Below are 12,277 nucleotides of genomic sequence, written 5' to 3' on the forward strand. Positions count from 1 at the left end.
GCGTGTCATCTGCATAGCAGTGAAAATTTATGCTATGTCTTCTAATGATGTTGCCTAGGGAAGCATGTATAATGTAAATAGAATTGGTCCTAGCACTGAACCCTGTGGAACACCATAATTGACCTTAGTGTCTGAAGAGGACTCTCCATTTACATGTACAAACTGGAGTCTATTAGATAGATATGATACAAACCACTGCAGTGCAGTACCTGTAATACCTACAGCATGTTCTAATCGCTCTAATAGGATATTATGGTCAACAGTATCGAGCGCAGCACTGAGGTCTAGCAGGACAAGCACAGAGATGAGTCCACTGTCAGAGGCCATAAGAAGATCATTTGTAACCTTCACTAAAGCTGTTTCTGTGCTGTGATGAGCTCTGAAACCTGACTGAAACTCTTCAAATAAGCCATTCCTCTGCAGATGATCAGTTAGCTGTTTGACAACTACTCTTTCAAGGATTTTTGATATGAAAGGAAGGTTGGAGATTGGCCTATAATTAGCTAAGACAGCTGGGTCTAGAGATGGCTTTTTAAGTAAAGGTTTAACTACAGCCAGCTTGAAGGCCTGTGGTACATAGCCGATTATTAGAGATAGGTTGATCATATTTAAGATCGAAGAATTAATTAATGGCAGGACTTCTTTGAGCAGTTTTGTAGGAATGGGGTCTAAAAGACACGTTGATGGTTTGGAGGAAGTAATTATTGAAGTTAACTCAGAAAGATCAATTGGAGAAAAAGAGTCTAACTTAACATCGATGGTACTAAGAGTAGCTGTAGATAATATTACATCTGTGGGATGATTATTGGTAATTTTTTCTCTAATGATAAAAATTTTATTTGTGAAGAAGTTCATGAAGTCATTACTAGTTAACGTTAAAGGGATTGTTGGCTCAGTAGAGCTCTGACTGTTTGTCAGCCTGGCTACAGTGCTGAAGAGAAACCTGGGGTTGTTCTTATTTTCTTCAATCAGTGACGAATAGTAAGATGTTCTGGCTTTGCGGAGGGCTTTCTTATAAAGCAGCAAACTATTTCTCCAGGCTAAATGATGATCCTCTAAATTTGTGACACGCCATTTCCTCTCCAGCTTACGAGTTATCTGCTTTAGGCTACGTGTTTGAGAATTATACCACGGAGTCATACATACCTAACGTAAGGCTTGGTCTTATTGCCCCCGCTTCTGTAGGTTTTTCTGGACAACTTATTGAACCTGTACCCGGGGGACAAGCACTGTTAATACAAGGTTTAAACAGAACACATGCACACACACACACACACACACACACACACACACACACACACACACACACACACACACACACACACACACACGCATATTTAAAACATGTGTAACACTATATTTACCTTGTGTTTTTTAGAGGTGTTGTTTGCCCAATATAGCTTTGTGATCTTGTAGAAAGAATGAGAAATACACATTTTAATGTTACTATGTGTGAAACAGGTAAGATTGCTTCTAAACAATGAGGCACAAGCTGTTTTGTGTGAGAAGAAGAAGTACAAACCTTGTGTAAGTGACCTGTGGGGTGTTCCGGTGTGCCAAGTTCCTAAAAATCAGGCTTTTGTTTAGAAGAGAAAACAGTTTGAATATTTTTTGATATACAGTCGTATAAATTTAAGAATCTGTTATAGTCTTGTTTTACCTACCATATATGCTGTCCATGTTGAAAAGAAGGCTCTTAGGTTTGTTGTCCGTGCTGTGAACAAAGTGTTATGCTCTCAAGGGTCGTTGTAAAGGGTTAGTGTGGCTGATTAGGGCATTTTTATATAGGTGGGGCTTGCTTCAGGTGACCTCTGAGATGCAGAGATAAAGGCGTAAACAAAAGGTGAAACCTGTTTGGAGGATCGGATGGTCAGTAGAAAGGTAAAAAAGCTTTGGTGGCACCGATGGACCTCTGACATAAGATAAAGGAGACTGTTTGTATTGAAAACTATGGATGTACAGTTGAGATGCTCTTGATAAGGGTGACCTCTTCTGCTGATTGTAGGGGGTCTAACTGTAACCCCCCCTCTGTCTAACTGTTGCAGAGTTAAGAATCTGAAGTATCAGAGCAGGAATGCCTGCTGTTTGTGGTATTCTGTTTGAAACTATTACCCCCTGTGTGTTTCAGAGCACTAAAGAAAAAAGCAAAATGCTCCTAAAACAGTTAAATTAAAAGTAAAATGCTCGTGCTGATGAACGAAGTGTTATGCTCTCAAGGACCAATGTAAAGTAGTGAGGAAAAATACAGGGTGTTTGATTAGGGCGTTTTTATATAGGTGTGGGGCTTGGTTTCAGCTGGCCTCTGAGATGCAGAGATAAAGGTGTAAGCAACAGCTGTAGATATATTACTACTAACATGCCAAACTACCCCGTCCGCTGGGATCTTATTACTGCAGAGTAGGAAAACTTTTGCAACATCACCTTGTCTTAGCATACTTATTTAAAAACTTGAAAGAATCAGCCCCAGACAGACCTCTCCTCAGTTTCTCCACCAATTCTTCCTCATAATGAATTCTGCTTCTTTGCTTTATAATCTGGGATATTTAAACATCTGCCTGTCTTCCAGGTGTCCCAATGAAGCCGATGGAACGGTAGAGCTGAGGCTCGATTCTCCTTCAGGATGTTCACTTTTACCAACTATTCATCCATTTACCTTCATTGCCGGGTCCACCTGTGTCTTTTGAGACACAACAATTGTACAGCTGTATGTACCAATGTTGTTAATTCTTATGGTTTTTCATTCTTATCTTATAAATTAGAAACTGTTAAATTAGCAGCCTCTAAACATTTTTTTCCCCTCAGCGCTGTTACCTGGGTTACCACAGGCGAGTTCGGAGGGACGCATCTTTCCATGATACTTCATCCATCTCACTCAGCCCGCTTGTTTCAAGGCCAGGAAGCAGAGGTACATTGAAGTTCTCATGTCTCTTCACCTTGTACTCTTATGGATGCCATAAAGTTTATGAACACAGTAAATGTAAACTTTGTTCTTCTCTTGCAGACCCAGTGATGCAATTAAGCAGTGGCCAAGGCCAGGTGACACCTCTGCTGGCCCTGCTAGCCAGTTTGATCCTAGCCAGCATGCTGGTAACCCTGCTGGTCAAACGGTTTGCTCCCAAAACTCCAGTCTAGAAATCGCCAAAACTCTGGAAAAATGATCCATATTTTTTTTAAATCATTTATTATTCAGTTACTTTTCAATTGTATTTTTATCTGAGTGGCCTTTCTCTTAGGGAGTGTTTCTGTACTTGTGGTAAGGTGTGTAGTAAGTTTGCTTTAAATCTAAATGGGATAAAATATGCAGGATGTTATAGTTTGAATCTTCTTGTTGTATTCACCGTCTGTTGATAAGATTAATCCTGGTTTCTTTGTGCAGATTTTTATCATTAAATCTATGTCATGTAGTCACATATAATGAAGGGCAAATCAAACCTGAAAAATAATCACCTTATAAATAATGACCAGACTTTAAAAGACTTTGTAAAGCAAATATCTGTTGCAATAATAAAGGTCAACATGAACATGAGGCACATCTGTGAACATATTTGCCTACTGTGCAATACATATGATATTCACTTCTGTTTGTGCTACCCTTTAATATTGTTACACGTTACTATTTGTGCTTACCAATAATCAAAAATCAGTAAGTGCTGAAATGTTTAAAATCATTAAAAAGCTTATCAAGTCAATCCAAGTGGCTTTATTGTCATTCCAACCGTGTGCAGTGGTACAGTACACAGTGAAACGAGATAACGTTCCTCCAAGACCGTGGTGCTATATATGACATATAACAGACAAATAACAGAGGACTACATAAAGTGCAATGTGCAAAAATTGCAAAAAAACAAAAAAAAAAAGACAGAACAGAACGATACAGACACAAGGCAGTGCAGGCACAACAGTGCAATAGAAATGTGCAAAGGACTGAGTATTGTGCAAAAACTCACTTGGTTTATGAAGGTGTGTGTGTGTGTGTGTGTGTGTGTGTGTGTGTGTGTGTGTGTGTGTGTGTGTGTGTGTGTGTGAGGTTCTGCAGATAAGTGGTTGGTAGTGACATGTATGAAGGTATACATGTGTGGGAAGAAACTGTTCTGCAGTCTGGTAGTGAGGGCCCAAATCTTGCCAGCAGGATGAAGAGTGTGTGTGAGGGGTGTGTGGGGTCTTCCACAATGCTGGTCGCTTTGCGGATGTAGTGAGTGCGACAAGTGTCTGTGATGGAGGGAAGAGAGGCTTCAGTGATCTTCTCAGCTGTTCTCACTATCAGTTGTAGGGTATTGCAATCTGATATGGTGCAGTTACCATACCAGACAGTGATGTAGCTACGCTCTTGATAGTCCCTCTCTAGAAGGTAGTGAGAATGGATGGTGGGAGATGGGCTCCTCTCAGCTTCCACAGGAAGTAGAGATGCTGTTTGGCCTTCTTAGTTATGGAGCTGGTGTATAGAGACCAGGAGAGGTTCTCCGCCAGGTGGACACCAAGGAATTTAGTGGTCTTGACGACCTCCACGACCTTATCTCACAGATGTATAGAGACCAGGACAATGCAATAAAATGACAATCCTTATCTCACAGATGTATAGAGACCAGGACAATGCAATAAAATGACAATGCAATAAAATGTGTTATGTTGGTAAATTCTAGGAAGTGTCACATAACCATACTTGCATCATAACTGAATTAGAATTTGAGTGTGTGAGTGTGTTTGTTCCACCTAACCACAGGTTACCTGTTTTGCCAAATCTGCATACATCTGCTACTGTGTCAGCTGATTCATGCATCAACCATTTGTTTCCAGGACCAGTGGCTCATTTAAGACATGATATGTTTATTTGAGAACAAAATTAGGCCTGAAGTGATAACACTTGGATTTTTGTGAAATGTTGAAATTTTATAAATCGAGAGTTATTTTTTCTCCTTCCTGGATGATAAAAAATATTTTTTGGTGCAAGTCCATGGCTGCTTTTCATAATTGCATCAAAAATGTCACAAAACAGCTCATTGTAAAATGTAAAACCACTACATTGAAGAATATCACATAAACCCTGAAAACAGTATGCCAATGCAGCTACAACAAGAAATATATTTTTTAAAGTGAAACTGTAAAATATTTCTTATGTGTAAGACCAAACTCTACATATCAGTAATAACAAAAAAAAAAAGAATCACATTTCAGTATGATACATAGTGTGCAGTACTGAACATAATGAAATGTTAGCCACCTCTGCACTCATTCGTTTACAGGAAAAGTGGAACCTTTATGACATAATGACTTTATCTGAGAACAAGACAAGGAAGACAAGGAGGGCTTGGCTTGATAACACTTGTATTTTGATAAAATGCCCAGCTTTTACAGGTCCAGGGTGTTTTCCTTCTCTTCCTGAACAATAACAAGATGTTACTGTATCATAAACCCAGAAAATAATGCGCCCATAAAACTAAGAAGAAATCTAAAAAAAATAAAATAAAACTATAAAATGTAAGCAATAAAACAATGCAACATTTGTGACATGATAAAAATGTAGCTTCTGTTTAAAAAGTCACGTTATATAATTGTCACACTTCATACTGATACACAGTGTGCAATAATATTGAATGTAGTTATCACGATTGCTACTACATTTATGACATTATCACTGTAGTCCTGAGTGGATTCACAAAGGACTTGAAACTAACAATAAACTCAGATGACTGTTTGGTACAAGTAGTTAATGATATTTCTCATTAGATGATTGTTCTGAATAATTTACTTTCAGATTTATGAAGTAAATGGCAGCTACATATATTTTAGGGATATTTTTTACTGCTGTGAAAGAAAAAAATCACAATTAAAAAGTAGAAAAAATGACCACTGATTTTCTTTGCATCTCTCTTCTAGGTGAATGGAGTAACTAGAAATTTACCTATTGTCTTGAATGAAGGTAATGTGTCTATCTATGCAACAGGACCTTGTCTACTACTTGTAATTTCAGCTGGAGTGTTATCTATAATGGATATAGTGCAGTGTTTATCTCTGTACCACCAAATTACAGGTACACTCCCCACCAATCAAAGCTACAGTCATTATTATTTGACATGCTTTAAAAACCAGGACAATCCAATCTCCATAAGCCATTTATTTATTATTTATCCTTATGAAACTAACACAAGGACTGTTGTTACCTGTTGTCTGCAACACAGAGGAAAAAATATGTGGACTTCATGGAAACTTTAATGGACATCCAAATGATGACTTTCACACACCATCTGGAATGACAGTCAAATCTCCAGATGAGTTTGGGAGAACCTGGAAGGTGCCAGACAACTACACGTGCAATGATGGCTGTGGCTCCTCCTGTCCACAGTGTGCCACTGACGAGCCTGCTAGAGATCAGTGGTGATACAGGCACCTGATGGGCCACTTAATTTCTGCCACGAGGAAATGGACCCGGCACCATATTTCAATGGCTGCCTGTTTGATGTATGTTTGTCAGTTTGGTGCTTTAATATATTAAGATACACTTACCATGTTGACACAATACTGGAATTAATCCCGCCTCATCCCCCAGCACTCCTTTTTTGTTTGAACAGGGTAAATATTATTTTTAAATCTGATATCTTACCTGCAAACACTGTTGGTGTCTGTTCAATAACCAAGAATCAAGGCTACAAAATGCAAAATGGTCTTTCTTTTTTATTCCACCTTGATAACCTATTAAAGCTAGCTCCAAGAAATGTGACAACTACTTGGAAACGTGCGGTAGTTTAGGTGTAATAACCAGGAGTCATGAGCGCAAATTGTAAAACTGCTTGTGCCTATGCAGTTCCATGTTAATAACGGAATAAAACACATTACAGGAAGTGTGATGAATACCTGGAAACATGTGGTAGTTTCTGTGAAATACCAAGCAATCAGAATACTGATGATCTGAAAAGTGGATGTTACTGAATATTTGACATCTGTGAAAATGCTTCTTATTTGCTCCGAGCGCTCCTGTTTCTAATTGCTGCAGTTTTTCTTTTCAACACTGGAGGGCAGCACCTGATCAAAAACCTATCTTGTATGCTTCTGTTTCCAATTCAAGAGTTTTATCATCAGGTCAATCAGGTTCATTTTAAACCTTTACATAATGATTTATCTCGTATTATTCATTATTAGCAAATATAAAAATAATGAAGAAGGAATGTATGTGTGAAATATGAATGTCTTGTACACTGTATCAAAATACAGTCCTGGCTGATTGACAGTTCTGTTTCTTTTTTCTTTTCTTTTTTAAAATAAAAAATGCTTTTGAATCACTTTTTGAATTTACAAATAAGCATCTTCATGTAACTGTAACAAAGGAGGGAAACTCCATTATAGAAGGTGTTATACATTGGTTGACCATGTACTCCAAAAGTATGTAATTATCGAAGCCGGATGCGTTATGGGCTATGAATGTGTACCCACGAAACCTCGGGCGTCTGTAATGCTGCACAAACGCAGCCACACATTTTAATGTATTAAATGAGAACTTGTTGCCCTTCAGATCAGACGCACACACAAAGTTGGCCTCATGTTTACCGTTGTGATACCGTGTCTCAAAATCATATAAAATATATTTATCACAAGGCTTCTGTTGTTCAACAGGCTGTATGAAACACTGATGCTCAGAGTCCCCGGCTAATTTAGGCTCGCGGCAGTGCTCGCATTTAGGCTGGACACATCTGTGTGGTGATTTCTTTGATTCTTTATATGTGACACCACAACTCATGCAATGCTTCATATTGTCACACGGGACCATGTTGTGTTTTATTTCTGGTAATTTGTGTTGTTGGTAACAGTGTTGTGATTTGCAGATGCGGTTACAGTCACTGCATTTCACGGTGGGACCTCTGTGGTGGTGACAGAGTGTGAAACATACGTTGCATCTATGTTTACAGGTGTGATAGAGCGGTGAATCATATGTATTGTAACAAAAATTACACACATAGCCTGCCCCTAGAAAAGCTGTGGGTTTTTCAATCAGGTGATAGTGTTCATTGTGTAGGTACAGCATTACAGTGTTTGGATTTGGCTCATCATGTGTGAAAAAAGTATGCAAACGTTTACGCCCTGCTGCGTGATAATAGATTACTATCTTAATGTTTAGGTGTTTCTCAAATTTGCAGACATCAGAGAATGATACTGTCTGTGTGTCGCATAGACCTACTTGAGCATGTAACTGTTTAGCAGTAGCATATTTTTCATGCTCTGGGGCTGCAAAATGCAAAGCTACATTTCACAGCCCAAATCCTATTTCATATTACATGGCTAGAAAGAAAATAACTGATATGTAGCTCTACAGACTGAATGACTGTCTAACTCTTTATACTGTAGTTCACAGAAAATATTTTATATAATATAATATATATTCTAATATATAATCTAATTATTTTTATATTATTAAGCAAGTACAAGATGCTGTAGCTCTGATCAGACATCACTAAAATTACCAACTTGTCATCCATCTGCCTGCACTGCCACCTGTAAGTATTTGCATTCACAGACAGTGTTGGCCAAGTTACTTGAAAAAAGTAGTTAGTTAACTAATTACTGATTACTTCTCCAAAAAGTAATCCCGTTACTTTACTGATTACTTATTTTTAAAAGTAATTAGTTACTTTATTACTTAGTTACTTTTTAAAAACACGATACACAACCTGAAATATGTAATAAAGCAATAGACAGCCCAATTCTATTTTTTCTGCATAATCCATCATATAAAATTGAATCAAATGAAAAACTTGTTAAAACTTGTTTTATTATTTTTAATCTTTTAATTTTATGCACATTGCATCAAGCAAAAATTAAATTATATGCAACTGTCTTTGACTTGAAGAAATTTGTTTAACATTTAAACCTATTTTCTGCATATTCCACCATATAAAATAAAATAATGTTTTGTGTTTACAATCATTCTTTCAAAAAAAATGCAAGTAAAACACAGCAAAAAAATAAATAAAATCAAAGACTCAGCGGCACTGTCCTGTCGTTCTTAAATCTATTTTCACCTGTTTAGCAGGAGTGGTGCAGTCAGAGGTTTGCCTGGTGCCGCAGCGGCCATGTCAGTGGGGGATCCCACTTCCTGGGTGTTTGCTCAGATTTGAAGTTACATTTTTCACTGTAGAAAGAAGTTTTCTTCCCATGCAGAGTGTACAGCAGACGCTAATGTTTTTGTCACTTTTTACAGAATCAAACTCAAAAATCTGTAGATATATTACTACTAACAATACTTTCTTCTGGAACAAATTGTAAGCATTTCAACTGTCTTGAGTGGGTGTGTGTTTGGGTGTCTCCTTCAGGCAGATTTCAAAGAAATATACCAGAAATATTATATAATTCTTATCTAAAATAAAATACCATGATTTTTTTATTCTTCACTTTTATTGGGACAGAAATCTTGCTATAATAGATACATAGATCATTTTGTATAGCAATCAGACACCAGCAGGCTAAAATTACGTTTAGTAGCTGAGCCTGTGCTCATCTATAAAACCTCATTAAAAACATATGATCTTAATTTCACAACAGCCACATATAATTCATATCCACAAAACTTTCATTATTTATGGTGTATTCTAACATCATCATGTTGCCTACAAACTGTCTAATAAGGGGCTATAATTGTCCATTTCTAATGTTTATGTCCCTACAGTGCCTTAGATAAGCATAATTTTTATTTCACAACAATAACTTCTCATTTATATTCACAAAAATGGGATTACAAATGATATATTTTGACACAATCACATTTCCAAACATGTTACCAAACAAACACAAACATGTGCTAATTAACAAAATCAGGAACAATTCTTAAGTAAGACTTGAAACTAGCGATTAAGGAAAGTTTTTACTGTGGCCACGGATGAAGGGAAAAGAAAGTTGTTGTTTTTTAAATTTTTTTTTAATACACTGTTTTCTTTTGAAACCGTGTGAGTCATCCCTGGTGGTCATTAGAAAAAAACATATATTTAAGGGACATATTGCGAGCAGTGACTTCACTTTCATACCCAAAAGCTACATCCAGCCATCTTTTTTTGGAGTCTATGATAACTCATCACTGCTCTATAGCTACATTTTTCTTATAAGCAATTATTGGCCCTACACTCCACCACACATTCAACTATTTTTTATATATTTTGGTATTGGATGGAAATGACAAGTATGTCGTGGTCCGGGTGAGTGGCAATATTTTTTTGTGTCTCCTCCCCTGGGCGGAGTTGACCTATTTTCCTCTCTGAAATCGTGCCTGGAGCTTGCGGCAGTATTTAAAATGAATAGTGATGATAAAAACCAAGAGAGTGATAACTGTCAGTGATCACTGACTTTTTTAGGGGCTTGTTCACATTAAATAGAACAAGATATAAAGCATTAAAACATGTTAAAAACACAACAACCTTAATAAATGTGGAGTTGTTTGAACCGAAATGTTTCACCAGGTCATCACTTAAAGATTGGATTTCCCACCTGCTGTGAATGTGTTAATGCAGTACAGTTTCTATTATTATCACTCGTCACATCCTTTTTAATGACAGTTAAAATAAATAAATGTACTTTAATGTCGGTCATAAGGGTGCTACTTCAAGAGCCATATATTTTATGAGGTGGTACTCACTGTGAAAAAATTTTAAATCGCTGAGGGAGGTACAGGATTTATGAAATGGGTTTCCATTCTTACATTTTAAGTTTTAATTAATGAGACATTCCCTGAACACCTTACATCAGCTTCGAGATTGAAGGAGAATAACAAAATGCTCATGCATTATAGCCAGCGACCTGCCCTTTAAGTGATGCCCTGTTGCTTGCATTAGTTGATAATACTCTCTGGTGTACTGGCCCCTCTGAAAATTGTGGCTAGAATGGTTTGTCTGGGTAGGAGTGGCATTCAGTTTACAGACTGATAAATACTATGCCCCAAAGTATAGCTCCCTGTGTATCCTTCTTTATCAACAAAGCAACTAGGATGAACTTAGGTATATTACCTAAAATCAGATGGTCATGTTTGCCCACTCTGGTCCGGCTCCCGAGATCGATAATGTTATTAAAGATTCTTTATGCTATATTTACTTGCCACAAGTCACTGGTTATTTACCTCTATAGAAGTAGCATTCGTATATCAAGATGTATCTTTACAAAACAAACCCATGTTGATCTGCGTGTCCAGGATATCTTTGCTATAGTTTATCAAGCATTCGTTTATTCCTCTGGACACAATGCCCTTCTTTGAACACTTGTATCACAACACCAATGATAAATTTCATGATGTGCATTTGTGTTAACTGGTATTATGTTTGCTGTAGGTCGCATTCCACAATACTGCGACATATCGACTGATAAATCACCCCCGATCTCTTGTATCATACATAGTTTCTATCATGTGAAACGGAAACCTTGTAGTGACCGTTTAGATTGGATTGTGGTTATTGTTTACTTGTCCTTGCATAAAAAATATGTATTGTGATTCTAAAATGGAGTTTTCCTCCTTTATTACAGTTACATGAAGAGCCCTCTTTGTAAATTCAAAAAGTGACTCAAAAGCAATGTACTAACATTTTTACTTTCAAAAAGAGAAAAGAAAGCAAAACTGTCAATCAACTCAGACTGTATTTTCTCACAGTTTACAAGACATTCATATTTCACACATACATTTCTTCTTCATTATTTTTATATTTGCTAATGAATGAATGAATACCACAAAATAAATCATGATGTAACCATGTTAAAGTGAACCTGAATGACCTGAAGGTAAAACTCATGAACTGGAAACAGAAGCATACAAGATGTATAGAAAAACTGCAGCAATTACAAGTAGGAGTGCTCAGAGCAAATAAGAAGTATTTTAATAGATGTCAAATATTCAGTAACATCCACTTTTCAAACCATCACTATTCCTCTGTGCATATAAAAAAGTCTTCTGATTCTATTTTCAGTGCTTTTATTTATCAAATCTATACTAAGTTATTATATGATTGCTGAGTTTGTTGTGTGTGCATTAACTTGATTTCTCTAGATCAGAATATTTGCAGTCAGCAAACAGACTATCAGGGTCAACAGAGATGTCAAGAGGCCTGGAGAGCTGCTTGCTTTCATTCTTCTTTCTGTAAGAAAACAACCAAAATCTACAGTGAATTCAAACTTGGCTCATGAATACAATTATCACAATCCACTGATTATGCAGCTGTATCATCTACAAGACTGCCAGTGTTGTACAAATGTTACCTGTGTTCAATACTAGCGGTCCCAATGAGATGCCTTCACTGTCATGGTAGGAAATATCCCT

General features: G+C 37.0%; 1 long non-coding RNA gene across 1 annotated transcript; it reads right to left on the reverse strand.

Annotated features, from left to right (window-relative positions):
* Positions 1-11,535: 11,535 nt before the first annotated feature.
* Positions 11,536-12,276, reverse strand: LOC120441385. Its single transcript, XR_005614038.1, has 2 exons — positions 12,217-12,276; positions 11,536-12,095 (listed from the first exon to the last, which is right to left on the reverse strand). It is a non-coding gene; the product is annotated as an uncharacterized LOC120441385 (long non-coding RNA).
* Between the last annotated feature and the right edge of the window lies 1 nt (position 12,277).

Source organism: Oreochromis aureus, linkage group 8 (genome assembly GCF_013358895.1).
Source record: "Oreochromis aureus strain Israel breed Guangdong linkage group 8, ZZ_aureus, whole genome shotgun sequence".
Classification (NCBI taxonomy): Eukaryota; Metazoa; Chordata; class Actinopteri; order Cichliformes; family Cichlidae; genus Oreochromis; species Oreochromis aureus.